Consider the following 16,008-nt stretch of genomic DNA (forward strand, 5'->3'; position numbering starts at 1 on the left):
GACGGATGCAGCTGGAAACCATCCTTCTCAGAAAACTATTGCAAGAACAGAAAAACAAATACCACATGTTCTCACTCATAGGTGGGAATTAATCAATGAGATCACTTGGACACATGAAGGGGAACATCACACACCAGGTCCTATTGAGGGGAGAGGGGGAAGGAATAGCATTAGGAGATATACCTAAAGTAAATGATGAGTTAATGGGTGCAGCACATCAACATGGCACATGCTTACATATGTAACAAACCTGCATGTTTTGCACATGTACCCTAGAACTTAAAGTATAATAAAAAAATTTAAAATTTTTTTAAAAAAGAATATTGAATTTTGGCCACAAATCTCTCCTGGCTTCTGGGATTTTGGCTGAGAAGTTCATTGTTAGTCTGATGAGCTTCCCATTGTTTGTAATTTTTCCTTTCTCTCTAGCTGTCTTTTACATTTCTTTTTATTTTGACTTTAGAGAACCTGATAATTGTTTGTCTTGGGGATGATCTTCTCATGGATTATCTCACTGGGGTTTTCTGCATTTCTAAATTTGAATATTGGCCTCTCTAGCTAGAGTGGAAAAGTTCTCATGGATGATATCCTGAAACATGCTTTCCAAGTTGATTTCATTGTTGTCATTTTTCAGATACACCAATTACTCATACTCATTCTTTTCACATAATTCCATATTTCTTGAGGTTTTGTTCATTCATTTTTATTTTTTCTCTATTGTTGCCCACCTGTCTTATTTCAGAAAGCGGGTCTTAAAGATCTGATACTCATTTTTCAGTTGGTTTATTTTGCTATTAATACTTGTGATTCCATTATAAAAGTCTTGTGGTGGTGTTTTCAACTCTATCATGTAGGTAACATTTTCTCTTTACAGGCTACTTTGTTAACTTCTGCAATGTTTTATTATTATTTTTAGCTTTCTTGCATTGGGTTACATTATACTCCTTTAGCTCAGCAAACTTTGTTTATATCCCTATTTTGAATTTTACTTCTGTCATTTCAGCCATCTTAGCCTCAGGCCAGTTCCAAACCCTTGCTGGAGAGGTGATGCTGTAATTTGGATGAAAGAATGCTCTCTGTCTTTTTGAGTTTTCACTGTTCTTGCATTGATTTTTTCTTATTTTTATGGGCTTATCTACCTTCAGTTTTTGAGGTTGCTGGCCTTTGTTTTTTTTTTTTTTTCTTTCTTTTATGCTATTTGATTGCCTTGAGGGTTTGTTTGTGATATGAGGTGGATTCAGCCAACTGGCTTTGTTTGTAGAGGGGGCAGTCTTCAGTTCCCAGTTCCTGGACTGTATGCTTTAACTCTGGTGGGCTTGCATTGAGCCCCAGCTTTGTTCTCTGGCTTTTCATGGCTTTAAGCCTACTCCACTGGAGGGATCAAGGTGCGGCAACTGCAGCAGAGTGCTAGCGACTGCAGGAGTGGTTGCCTTTTTCTGAGTGTTCACCACAGTGGCAGAAGCAAAGCAGTTGTAAGAGAAGTGGAAGGCCCCTGCTGGAGACTGTGTTATGTCACACTGGAGGTGGTGTTTGTTTAGAGTGGGGTGATTGCCATCACAAGTCTGGGTGCCTTCTCTGTTCCCTGCTAGCAGAAGTGATCACTCAAGGTGTGCAGGATCCTGTCCTCTGTGCAGCATCAGCAAAAATGTGGATACTGGCCAGATAGGGATTTTTGGTTCTGTGCCCATCAAGGCTCTGTCTGCAATGCTGTAAAGACTGTCAGGGTGATTTGAGTGAATGTGGTGGGTTGGGGGGCATGGAGGAATGCACTGCACTCCTGTGTGCTGCTGGGTCAGATACAGCAAAACCCACCCATGCAGGCATACATTCAGCAAAGTGGTGTGAGGAGTTTCTGTAGGCTCAGGGGAAGCTGCAGTGTGGGAGGGAACATGCAGACTGGTGCACAGTTGTAGGGGCTGCCTCAGTGGAACTCTCTATCAGTCAGGCCTGGTCCTCTGTTGCAGAAACTATGGTGTGGGACCTCAGGACACCCAAGACTGCCATGTAAGTAGGCATGGCAAGGCTGAGGTCCCAGGAGAGGGTAGAAGATCAAGGAGTGCTCAAATCAGACCAGCCTCATCTGATGTGCAGAATCACCATGCAGGGATCGGGTCTGACTCTTACCCAAAGGCTAAGGTCTCTTATTCATCAAAGTTGAACTTGCAGAGATGGCCACACTTTGCTACAGATTCTCCTGCACCCAGCCCTCTGGACTCCACATCAGTTGGCTTGCTGCTTTGCTATTTTGTTCCTGTGACTTCATCTCAGAGAAATAAAAGTCAGCAGCTGCTCAGTGTCTTTGCTCCTTTGTTGGTCCAAGAGAGGCAAGGGAAATTCTATTGCAGAGGCAGTGGTGAACAGACTTTCTGTTGCCCCAGGGGCTCTCTCCAAGGAGTTGCCAAGTTTCTACTACCTAGGTAGATTTGGCAGGTGTTGGCTAGAGACCCAGGCCTGGAAGATCTGCCTGATGAGGACATACAGGAGCAGGCAACCACATTACACTCTGGTCATTTTTCTGTAGGGCTGCTGTGGTACGCTAGGGGCCCACTCCAGTCACTAGTCACCTCAGATTTTCCAGTACTTGGAGGTGTCACCAGTGAAGGCTGAGAAACAGGAAAGATGTAAGCCTGCACTTTTGTCTGCTAGCTCCATCCCAGGGAGATATGGACCTGTTTCTGGCACAAACACTCCTCTAAGAGGTGACTGGAGACCCCAGTAGGGAGATCAGTCTTCTAGTCAGAAGGAATAGTATCAGGGACCTGCTTAAGTTAGTCTAGCCACATTTTCATAAAGCAGCTGTGCTGCCCTGGGGTATAGTTCAGCCCCTGTTGCCTTGGACACTCCAAAGCTAGAAGGCTGGAATGACTAAATTGCCCAAACAGCAAAGATGTCAGCCTGCCCTGTCGCCTGGCGTCTTTTTACCAGGGATGCCTGGAAACTCTGTCAGCTGGTGAATACCAGTGGTGATAGCCAAAAATCCCTGTTGGGAGGTTCCACCCAGTAATGAGGACGAAGGTCAGGAACACAATTAAAAAAGCAGTCTGGCCCCATTTTTATATAGTTGTTGTGTTCTTCTGGTGTATCATTTCCACCCCAGTCAGCTTGGGCCCTTCCAAGCTTACAGACTGGAACTGATAAGTCACTCAAACAGCAAAGATGCTGGGCCATACCTCTTTCCGGAAGCTTTGCCACAGGGAGTTTTCAAATCTCTACAGACCCAAGAACACTGATGGGAGTGACTGGAGTCCCCTGTTGGGATGTCCCACCCAGTGAGGAGGAACAAAATCTGGTAGCTGCTTAAGGAAGCAGTCTGGCAATGTTTTTTGTAGAGCAGATGTTCAGCAACTGGTGGATTCCTTCCGCCACCAGTACATTTGGACTCTGCAAAGTTTGAAGGGAAGAACAACTAAGTTGCCCAAACAGCAAAAATGGCAGCCCGCTCTACACGTCACACCTCAGCTGAAGGTGCTGGATATAAATTATATGTAAACAAAGTATATAAAAAACATTTGAACCGTGTTTCATTATTTTATCTTTAGTTCTGTGTCAAACAAAATGCAGAACCATGAACCTCTCACGGTTACATTTGTGGAAACTCTTCTAAAATAAATTGTATAAGACAAGTGATGTGTCCATACAAGAACATTGATATTAGCTCAATGATAGCACTTATAAACATAAAAGGAACATTAAACACACTTGGGTAAACAGGTCATCTACCTTCATTAATTTTTTGCCCTATACATGCTCAGACTGCTAATCTAATGATAACATATTTACTTTGAAGTGTAAAAGTTACATTTGAACTTTGTGATTGATTTATCCATGGATATAACCATAAGAAATGACAGAAAGAAACAGCAAATGGGAAAAAGCATTGCATTGCACCAGGACGTGTATGAAATGGACTCCAGTTTTATTTTGCTGATACAGCTGACCTGTTACATTAGCTCTGGGAGTTGTGGAAAGGTACTGGTGCGGCCCACAGATTTCAGTCATTGCATGAATATAGAGACAATCCTGGATGAGCTTGTCCAGAGGGGTCATGAGGTGACCGTACTGGCATCTTCAGCTTCCATGTTTTTTATCCCAACATCCCATCTACTCTTAAACTTGAAGTTTATCCTGCATCTTTAACTAAAACTGACTTTGAGGTTATCATCATGGTCAGACCTTCCAAAAGACACATTTTGATCATACTTTTCTCAAGTACAAGAAATCATCTGTACATTTAATGACATAATTAGAAAGTTCTGTAAGGATGGAGTTTCAAATAAGCAACTTATGAAGAATTTACAAGAGTCAAAATTTGATGCTGTTCTTGCAGATGCAATTGTTTCCTGTGGGGAGCTGCTGGCTGAGCTCCTTAACATACCATTTGTGTACAGTCTCCCCTTCTCTGCTGGCTACACACTTGAAAAACATAGGAAAATTTCTATTTCCACCTTCCTACATAAATGTTGTTATGTCAGAATTAAGTGACCAAATGACTTTCATGGAGAGGGTAAAAAAATAATGATCTATGTGGTTTATTTTCCATTTTGGTTCCAAATATTTAATATGAAGAAGTGGGATCAGTTTTCCAGTGAAGTTCTAGGTAAGTAAATTTTTCAGTTGGTAATATGGAGATTAACTTTCCTATGCCTTTGAAGCTGAGCTTATATAAAGCAATAAAGTCAGGGTACTTGGTGTTTTAAATTTGTTTTTATTTTGTTTTTTCATTTGTTTTTGGTGGAGTCTTTCTCTGTCCTCCAGGCTGCAGTGCAGTGATCCAATCTCAGCTCACTGCTGGGATTACAGGAATGTGTCAGCACACTTGCCCATTTTTTTGTATTTTTAGTAGGTAGGGGGTTTCACCATGTTGGGCAGGCTGGTCTCAAACTCCTGACCTCAAGTGACATGCCGGCCTCGGCTGTCCAGAGTGCTGGGAATACAGGCATGAGCCACCACACCCAGCTGGTAGTGGACATTTTTGTCAGTCAATTTATGAAATGAAAACACAAGATGATCTATCAATTGTACAAATATTATAGCAAAGTTTAAATTATAAGGCCAGTTAAAACCCTGAAGCCATTGCTCACACAGAACATTCTAGGAAGTCATAAATCTGTAAATTAGTGCACCTAATATTTCTTTAAACAATCACACATCTGTTTTACTATTAATTTTTTTCATTTTAGAAAAAGTCAGACCCATCCACAAACATCTTACTGAATGCATACATGTAGATTGAGTAGTTACTCAATTTTCTACAACTATCTATGCAACATTGCAGAAATTATTTTTTCTTGTATACCTCAGTTTCCTCATTCTGAAATTAAAATACATCCCCATGTCACCAGAAGGTTTCCTTCACAGTTGAGAGAAATAGTGCCTCTATCTCAAATGAAAAAAACCACTAAGGGTAATTTGTAATTTCTAATGTCTCTACATTCCTTCACTAAAAGACTGAAAATTATTTATTTTAAGACCAATCATCTTGTTGAAGTCTGAACATTGTTATATCTATATAGTTTTATTTTGAAACTATGTGTATTACAAAATATGAGCCATATTAAGATTGTGTACAAATCTCTATTTGGATAATTTCTCAAAATTTTCTAGCTGTAATTTGCAAATATATTTACTTAAAAACTAATATGATTAATACCTTAGCAGGAATCAAAAGCAGCAGTGGGTACAAGGATTTCAGCCACACTCTCAAAATAGCCCAGAGTTCACTTGAATGACCAAAGATAAATGGATTAGCTTAATGAACTGTGGAAAGGAGACTATTCCTTACAAAATTATTTTTATGGGTACATCAGAATTAGTTGATCGTGGAGCTCAAAGAGTTGTTTAAATGTTTATATGCTACTATTGAAGTTTTAAAGGGTAAAGAAATGGATGTTTACTTCTCTATAGATTGTTTTAGTAATTGTTTACGATTGTGAGTATTCTGATGTAACATTGGCGAAGATGTAGTTGACCCTCAAAATTCTCTTATCACTTTGCTTTTCTTATAAATACACATAGGCAAAATATATAATACATAAAAATGAAGTTATGCTTATAATATTTGACCATATGTTTATGTATTTCAAAGTACAGACGCTTTGCCTACATTTTTGTCTACATTATTCTAATCCCTTTCAGAAAATTACCATATGTAATTATCTTGTGCCATCCATCTTTTCTTTCCTTTTTCTTCTCAGGAAGACCCACCACTTTATCTGAGACAATGGAGAAAGTTGACTTATGGCTTACTCAAAACTCCTGGGATTTTCAATTTCCTCATTCACTCTTACTAAATGTTGATTTTGTTGGAGGACTATACTGCAAACCTGCCAAATCCTTACCTACAGTAAAGAAAATTTTGTTGGTTTTGTTTCGTTGGCTTTGAAATTTTAGTAGGAATAATTCTACAGACTTCATGCAGAGTGTTTGAGTTACAAAGAAAGAAAGATGGGCAGTGGGCAGGGTAAAGCAGATACCAATTAGGAAACGTGTACATGTTGACTTGCTGATACCATCACAAGTACGTGAGTTTCATCATTATTATAGATAGAGAGGGATATTAAGAAGACTTTGAAAACAGGGGTGGTTAAATTTAAGCCTTGATTATGCAACACATAAGAAGGTATTAGTCTTTCATTAAAAGAATGTTTATAAAATCTTTAACAAACACAAACCACAGGCAAGAGGAAAAAAATAGACACAGTTTCTCTCCCTACACACATTACATTCTATTTCAAAAGACAGAATATGTGCAAGTAACAAAAATTGTGCAAAAGCTTTTATCTCAAGGAAAAACTCAATGGCACATAGCATCAGTGGAGATAATAAAAAGTATCCTGGACTCACTGATAATGAAGCTGAGAGCTGAAATAATGAGGGAGCAGGAAAACACAAAAAAGAAAAGAAGGTAAAGTATTGAGGAAAATTCTTAAGATTCCAAGTGGAGTTTGCAGGGAAAGACTGAGTGAGAATTAGATGATGCTGAGAGGCAAGTTAGAGCCAGATACTTATTAGGAGCTAACTTATTTATTAAGCACATTTGAGAACTACTGAAAAGAGTCAGTAAATGAAGATACGTGATAAGGTAATTTAAAAAAAAAGAAACAAAGAAAGAAAGAGCAGGCCATTTGGGAAATTTTGCATGGAATCTGGTAGCAGATGATGGAAAAGTGAACTACAATGTTGATAGAAATAATCATGCCTACATTTACAGTTATAGTACCCACTTCATATTGTGTTTTGTGGAAAAAAGGTTAATACAGACAAAACATTTAAAATGTCTCTGTTATATATTCAGTGATTCAAAAATATTAATTTTGCAATTATGATTTTGTTATGATTACTAACACTACTAATTACCCAACATATGCAAATCACTTGAGATATCATTCTTCATTTAATAGAATCAGATTGTTCAACACATGAAGATTACATTCTCTTGAAGTCATGGATGACAGATATATTGTGGACTTGAATAAAAATAGACATGCTAGTTTTGCCAGTAAGATGGGAAAGCTGCACATGTGCCCTAGAATTTAAAGTATAATAATAATAAAAAAAGAAAGCTGTTCTAAAATTCTAGTGTAAGTGATGCAGATTTTAAGTATTCTAACTTAAAAGAATAACTCAATGATATAAATGTGTACCCCTAATAATCTTTGCAGCCAAACCCAGTGTTCTCTTGATTTTACTCAAGAATGTAACTGATTCCACGCTGAGATACCAGAGTTTTACATCTTAGATCAGAAACATGCCCTATTAGAGAAGGTGTTTTCAGTTCTATGATGAGCAACTCAGTACAGCTTCCTGGTGGAACTTGTGTCTAGACACCAAAGCTCCCTACAGAGAAGCATGGAGAAAATGAACAATGCACTTATTATAAATACCAAATAGTTTCTATCACTTGTATCTGTATAGTAGTAAACTTAGTTTACAGTAACAAAAGAATTCTACTTAGAAGATGATATTCTTTTCAAAGGAACATAACACCCTCATACATTTTAAATTAATATCATACTTTTAAGACTTACATAGAAAGTAAGCATTCTTTAAAACATTATTAAGCAATATCTGAAGATTTTTGTATACATCAAACTGAGAATTTATTCCACGGTTAAAATACAATATCTATGTTGAATGCAAATTTTATGTGCTTTATAATTTTTGAAAGAGACAAAAGCTGAGATAAGACTAATAAAAATTCTATGCCACACTACCCTAGTATTGAAAGATTTCCCTATTCACATTAAGGGAAAGTGACAGTGCCAATAAGAGGCAGAAGATAGTAGGAGGTGTAAAAGGACAAGAAAAAGGATGACCTGTAGTAAATAGTGATAATTACTAATAGTAGCTGTTGTTATTAACTTGCAGAAAGATTTGAATGAAAATCAATGGTTGTAAAACTGGTTCTCTAATTGTTTATTATGTAGAGTAATTGTTAACCAAAGTTGTTTTCTTTTCAATTAAATATTAGATTCTCAGAATATATGTATATATTTTAAAAGACAAAGACACTTGGCACAATGTTTCTAGTGATTTAAAAATGCACATAACCATTGGTTTCACAATATAGTCTCATGTAATCATACCGAGAAAAAATAAGTCAAGATGTGCATATTTAATATTTATGGAAATTATTCATAAAACTAACATTGGAAGTAATCCAACATCTTAAATGAAGGAATGATTAAACACTTATACTGTATGCATGCTATGGCCTTACAATAATTTTATCAAATATTCAATTACACTGTGAGCCAAAATGTAAGTAAAATGAGGTAGAAACTGATAAATATAACAAGATGACAAGTTTTTTGTAGGAGGAAAAGGTATATACAATAAAGTTAAAACTTTCTAAGTAAATGGCATGCGTGAACATGTATAAATAGAATAAAAGCCATGATGAAAACATACATATTTTACATTGGTAATATCTCTAGAGAGAAATTTTAGAAATATTTCCTTTTCTTTTTTAAACTTTTCAAACTTTTATTAAACTACTAGCATCGGTTTTGTGTTATTTTTATGAAGTTGTCACAGGGTGGGAAACAACCAGTCCACATCAGTGATGAATCAGTAAACAGAGTTTAGATTCCTTCCACACTGAGTGGATGAAGAAGGCTCCGGGCACCAAGCCAGTGAGAGTAAACACTGAACACACGTTACATTAAATGTGGCAACAGGTAACTGCAATCACACAAAATGCCTAGACGCTCCATGTGTCATCTGGAATAGTAGTACAGTGACTCTCACATTAACATTGATGTCTTAAGATTAAAAATCATATTTGAAAAAATATACAGCAATATATGGTCTTCACAGTCAATATTTGGATTTTTTCTTTGTTTTATTAACAACAGTTAAAAAAAGTTTTACCTTAATGATTAAATCTGAAAGTTTATAAATGTAAATATTGGCATAGATTGGAGAAAGCAAATCAGAATAAATATCAATCAATTTTAGCCAAGCTATATTAAACCAGGAAGTGTAGTGTGAGTGAGCTACTCATGAGGGTGACCAGATCTCCCCTGCGGAAAGCCCTGGGGGCCTCTCCCATTATGGTGCAAGTGCTGCTGCCTCCGAGACGCAGCAAAGTGATGATGAGAGTTCCTCACGTGCAATTATAAATAGCACATCAATTTAGCAGTGTGATTTCAGGAAAAGTTGTCCACCTAAACAATAACCTGAAAAATATGATCATTCAACCATCTAACTATGTAATGTATAATTCTGTATTATAAATGAGACTCTCAGGACTAATTCAGAGAAATTCCAAACCACAACCAGACTCTAGAATGTCAGTGATTCTTCACCACATTTTACAGTTACTTTTTTTCTTTTTTGAGAAAAGACTGGAAACCTCTGACAAAATTTAAGTGAAGTGTAAAGGGTTATAAAGGAAGATAAATGTAGACATAAAATCATCCCAAATGTGAGTAACTTTTCCTCATTGCTTATACTTAGAGAAGCAAACTATTGACAGCTTCAAATTAAAACAATTCTATAGAAAACTTGCCTGAAATAAAGATAAGTGATTTAGCAGAATGACAATATAGAATTAAAACCAAGCAGTGCCACTTTCCAAGAACCTATATTAGTAACTGTAATATAATAAATGAAGAGTCTGGATATAATATTTTCTAACATTATCTCCCTGACTACTATGAAATAGCTGCATTTCATTTCTCCCTTATACACACACACACATAAAAACATGCACACACACATATTTACATAAATATCCTTAGTAGAGGTGAGCTGTCTCATATTGTACATCTTCTTGATAAGAAACTGAGTGATTGAGTCAGTTAAAATATATAATTTCCTCCAATAATTCCTGATAATACTTGATTTTCTCCCTTTAGAAATTTGCACCAATTCTTTCAGTAGTGCCTGCTGTGCTGTTACTCTTTTGTGATGGAAAAAATTCTTTTGTCACAGGAAATGAAAGAGTTTATCCAGAGCTCTGGAGAAAATGGTGTTGTGGTGTTTTCTCTAGGGTCAATGGTCTTTAACATGACAGAAGATAGGGCCAATGTAATCGCATCAGCCCTTGCCAAGATTCCACAGAAGGATAGATAAAGTTCCTTACTGGTATGGAAGACTACTAAAAGAGGCTGTGAAAGTCTGTAAATAATTCAATTATAGAAATTTCCTACCCGGAAATGTAGCTCTTGGGAACACACTAATTATCAGATAGTAGTTCAAAATCAAAAATATACATGGAAGAGGCTAAAATAATACAAAGGGTATACTCTTGGATAGTAAATTTGGCACTAATAGTGTGATCAGGAATAAATATATTAAGAGGTGTAGGTAAAGTTTTGATATTATCATGATATTGGGATCACATAAGAGATATTACCAAATTCTTTCCCTGTCATTTGATCCTTATGTTTAAGGATTTCTGAAGGCATTGAACACACTACAGATGTTATCAGAAGAAGTTACATTTTAATGGGTAACTTCACTAGCACAATAACGATAGCAGGTATTTCAAAATGTCTAACATGCATCATGCAGTTTAAGCTTGCCATGTAATCCAGCCTCATATAGTTTCTGTACATTTTGGAATAGGCCTATCTGAGTGATGTTCAAGGTATGATTCAGAGAAAGAATGGCCTAGGCTGACACACTTAGTCAAAGTTTCCACCAGCCAGGTAGATTTAGAGAAAGAGTAGAAGCAACCTCCCTTGCCGGACTGGGCCCAGCCAATGTCTGATGCAGGAAGATTGAAGAGAAAGGATGGGGATAGATCCTGACCTGAAGGTGGATCCTGTGCTGTATAAAATGTGGTCCCACAAGGAGTCAGCACTAACTATCAGATTAACAACTCCTCCCAATGGAGGCAGCAGAAGGAAATATAGGAAGGAGTCAAACAGAAGGAAGCCAGGAGGGGGAACAGGTTCAGATGTTCCCTCCATAGAACATAGTAGGAAACACATTTTCTTCTGTATATAATAAAATGGTGACATTTGTGTATTTGTCAATTACTTTTTGGTTCCTTATCTGATATAGTCTTCTTGTAATGACCTATACTAATGTTTTTTGCTCAAAACTCAAGTTATTTTTATATTGATATAACAAATTAAACACTGTAAATTATTGTTCAGTTTATGAGGATTGCTTGGGAGTTCCAAAATTAGTAACTTGAACATAAAAATGTCTTGGCTATAGTAGAACATATTAATCACTGTTGTCAACACTTTCTAGCACATTGTCTAAGTGTTAACAATCAGTTGACCAAATTCAGAAAAACACAATTTTGAATTTATTCAACAGCTCTATCTTTATTTATGATACCAAAAGTTTCCTCATTTCAATGCTGAAACAACAATCAAAATTAGCAATACTGATAATACTCTGAATTTGTCTCAGAAATTGTGCCTTGAAATTTCTCCTCCAAGTAGTGCTTGATAATTTGTAATTGGAAAGAAGTTATACATACTACCTCTACTGATTTGTTTTTCTAAGACCACCAGAGTGGGCACAAAAGAACCAGCCAGTAGGCAAGCGTAGGAGCAAAACTGCAAATATATTTTTGGTCACCTAGCTTCAGGGAAGAAGGTGGGTAGGAAGATGTCTGTCGACCTCCGGCAAAGGAGGCCAACAGAGTTGCCTGGTGGAGCTCTCCGGCGGGGTTCCTGATGCAGTCCGAACATCCCGACAGGAGTGGGGTCTGGGAAGTACGCGCAGCGCGCTGGCTGGCAGCGGCTTTTCTAGGAGTGGGAGGGCAATAGGCGCGGCAGGGGCGTGTCGGGGGGCATTCTGCAGGTGCGACCAGGTAAATCTTGGTCTCTTCGGATTGATGTCACCTGGTGAATGCCCGGTTGGTCTGCACCTTCCCGGGCACCGGCTGCATTTTTGCGCACGCGGGAAAAGTTGGTGATGAAGAACCTGGAAGTGCGCCATCCTGCCTCTGTTCGTCCAGACACCTTTGTAGCATTAATTTATTTCTTACAATTAGCTTATTTTATCAACTTGCTTTTTTTCAATCAAAGGACACCAAACTCTAATATAATAGCTTATAGACAAGCAGACTTACAAGAACTGCTTCCTAAGTTACTAAAAAATGAACAACTTAACATTCAATATGGGAGATGAAAACTAGTATAAAATACATAAAAGAAAATAAACATATAGGTCATTACTAAATTGTTACTGCTTACCCTCACTAGAATTATAATGACTATTTAAATTTTTTTCATGCATATAATTTTTTAGAATTTTTATGTGTCTCAAAATAAATTTATTTTGCTTTTTAACTTTCATTTTAAGTTCAGGCCTACAGAAGCAGATTTCTTACATAGATAAATCTGTGTCATGGGAGTTTGTTTTACAGATTGTTTAATCATGCAGGCATTAAGACCACTACCAATTAGTTACTTTACCCAATCTTCTCCCTCCTCCTGCCCTCCACCCTCCAATACACCCCAGTGTATGTTGTTCCCTGCTATGCTTCCTTATGTTCTCATCTTTTAGCTTCCACTTAATAGTGAGAACATGTGATATTTGGATTTCTGTTTCTATGCTAGTTTGCTAAGGATAACGGCCTCCAGCTCCATCTATGTACCTGTAAAGTACAAAATCTTGTTTGTTTGTTTGTTTTTATGGCTGCATAATATTCCATGGTGTATATGTACTCCATTCCATTTTCTTTATTCAGTCAGTCATTGATGGGCATTAAGGTTGATTCCATATCTTTACTATTGTGAAAACTACTGTTATTAATAAACAAGTGTATGTGCCTTTATAAGAGAATCATTCTTCATCCTTTCCGTATATACCCACTAATGAGATTGGTAAGTTGAATTGTATTTTAGCCTCCAGGTTTCTGAGGAAGTGCCACATTGTCTTCCACAATGGTTGTACCAACTTACACTCCCACTAACAGAGTATAAGCATTCTTTTTTCTACCCAATCTCACTAGCATGTACTACCTTTTGAGTTTATAATAGCCATTATGACAAGTGCAAAATAGTATCTATTGTGATTTTGATTTGCATTTCTCCAATGAGCAGTGATGTTGAGCTTTTTTCATATGATGGTTGGCCACACATGGGTCTTCTTTTGAAAAGCCTAACAGTTTTTTAAATACTTGAAATTTTCATCTGTAATCTCATTTTTTCCAAGCTACTATTTGGAAACTCCTGATTTCCTTACACACTTAACAAATTATAGAAGTTAAGAAAATGAAATGTTGGCATTCTCTTTACATCAGTCTTTGAGTAATTTTATTCCTCAGCATCTCTGATCTCCTCCATAATATCTTTAGAGTTCTAACATTCTATAACTTTGGAGTTCTACTCAAGGAATAAGATATTTTCTTTACTGTAACAGGTTCTGTGGAGATTTGATGGGAATAGACCACATGCATTAGGACTCAGTACTCAGGTATACAAGTGGATACCCCAGAATGACCTTCTTGGTAAGAATCTGGAGTACAAATACTGAATATATTAGTAATAGCCCATTAAAGCATTAATTATTAATCATGAAACAAGCATATTGAAAATGTGTTATGGAAAAACTTAAAAATAAAATGAAACTTCTTTATATTTTTTTCCATTCCTATGAGGAAAATAATAAGCTATAATTGATGGCATTTTATGATTTACATGCACATTCTTCATTGTCAGAATCAGAGTATTTTTATTTCAGGGGTTATTATGTCTCATAGAATTCTTTAAAACTTCATAGATTGTCTCTTTGTCTCCTATTTCTATAACTTCACACCTGTTCTTTCTTTTTATGCAGGTTATTTCAAATGTCACTAAAAATAACAGCTCTTCTGCTATCACCAGGGACTCTGCATTTTCTGTAGGATTAAATTCCTAATCTTAATCATAATGTGATGACACATTTCATGATGAAGTGTGACCTGTCCTTGCACAATCCTAGCACCACCACCACCCCACTGCCTGCTGCCTTGCACATCTCACATATCACATTCTGTGACTACATGTAGGAGAACACATTCTTACATGTTCATCTCTTTTCTTTGCTTCTTTTTCATTTTGCACATTTTATTTAGATTGCACTTTTTCTTTAGTCCAACTGTTAATCTTGTTTAATTTTTTTCCAGTCTGAAGTCACACACACCATATAGCTTTCACTTACATCTCCAGCAGAAGTAGGCACTCCTTCCTCTGAAGTCTGAAACACAATTTTAATTTAGTTCAACATTTTAACTAGAAAACACTGTCACTTGAGTATTTAGTTGTTCATTTCTCATTTTATTCCTATGAATAATATTGCTAAAATTTATCCAATCCTAGCTCATCCAAAAACCAGGGCATTTTTTACTCATAGTAGATCCAATGGCATCACGAGATGATCCACCATGGGATCCCTATGGTAGGCATTAAATTGTATGAGGATCAACCTGATAACGTTACACAAATGAAGGCCAGAGGAGCAGCTATTAGATTGGACTTCAACACAGTGTCAAGTACAGACTTGCTCAATGCACTGAAGACAGTAATTAATGACCCTTTGTGGGTGTAACAATATTTTTTTACTAGGTGGTGTTTATACGGAGCTTATCTTCTCAATAGTAGGTATGAGTTTCATTCCTTTTTTAAGAGACTAATTTTGAAAGAATTTACATGATGTAACCAATCTGAAATCATCTTATATTTTTGAGCAGTTATTTAAAAATTGTGTTTTGAACTCCATACATGTAATGGGTATCCAATAGTGAAACAATGTTCCACACAAAAATAATTTTAAAGTTATATAGCTAATATAAAAAAGACAGGTGTTTTTAATTCATTTTTTTTTTTTTTAGACTTTAAGTTCTAGGGTACATGTGCACAACATGCAGGTTTGTTACATATGTATACATGTGCCATATTGGTGTGCTGCACCCTTTAACTCATCATTTACATTAGACATATCTCCTAGTGCTATCCTTCCCCTCTCTCCCCTGCTCACCTCCCCACAGTAGGCCCCTGTGTGTGATGTTCCCCTTCCTGTGTCCAAGTGATCTCATTTTTCAGTTTGCACCTACGAGAGAGAACATGCAGTGTTTGGTTTTCTATTTTTGCGATAGTTTGCTGAGAATGATGGTTTCAGCGTCATCCATGTCCCTACAAAGGACACAAACTCATCCTTTTCTATGGCTGCATAGTATTCCATAGTGTATATGTGCCACATTTTCTTAATCCAGTCTGTCACTGATGGACATTTGGGTTGATTCTAAGTCTTTTTTCTTGTGAATAGTGCCACAATAAACATACATGTGTATGTGTCTTTATAGTAGCATGATTTATAATCCTTTGGGTATATCCCCAGTAATAGGATGGCTGAATCAAATGGTATTTCTAGTTCTAGATCCCTGAGGAATCGCCGCACTGTTTTCCACAATGGTTAAACTATTTTACAGTTCCACCAACAGTGTAAAAGTGCTCCTATCTCTCCACATCCTCTCCAGTACCTGTTGTATCCTGACATTTTAAGGATTGCCATTCTAACTGGTGTGAGATGGTATCTCATTGTGGTTTTGATTTG

General features: G+C 36.8%; 1 protein-coding gene and 1 pseudogene across 4 annotated transcripts in view; one reads left to right on the top strand and one right to left on the bottom strand.

Moving 5' to 3' along the window:
* LOC105501230 (UDP-glucuronosyltransferase 2B9) overlaps window positions 1-16,008 on the bottom strand; it is a 476,097-nt gene that overhangs the window by 203,268 nt on the left and 256,821 nt on the right. The window lies entirely within an intron of this gene.
* Window positions 3,899-16,008, top strand: part of LOC105501233 — a 97,960-nt pseudogene continuing 85,850 nt past the window's right edge.

The sequence above is a fragment of the Colobus angolensis genome, unplaced genomic scaffold (assembly GCF_000951035.1).
Source record: "Colobus angolensis palliatus isolate OR3802 unplaced genomic scaffold, Cang.pa_1.0 Scaffold70, whole genome shotgun sequence".
Classification (NCBI taxonomy): Eukaryota; Metazoa; Chordata; class Mammalia; order Primates; family Cercopithecidae; genus Colobus; species Colobus angolensis.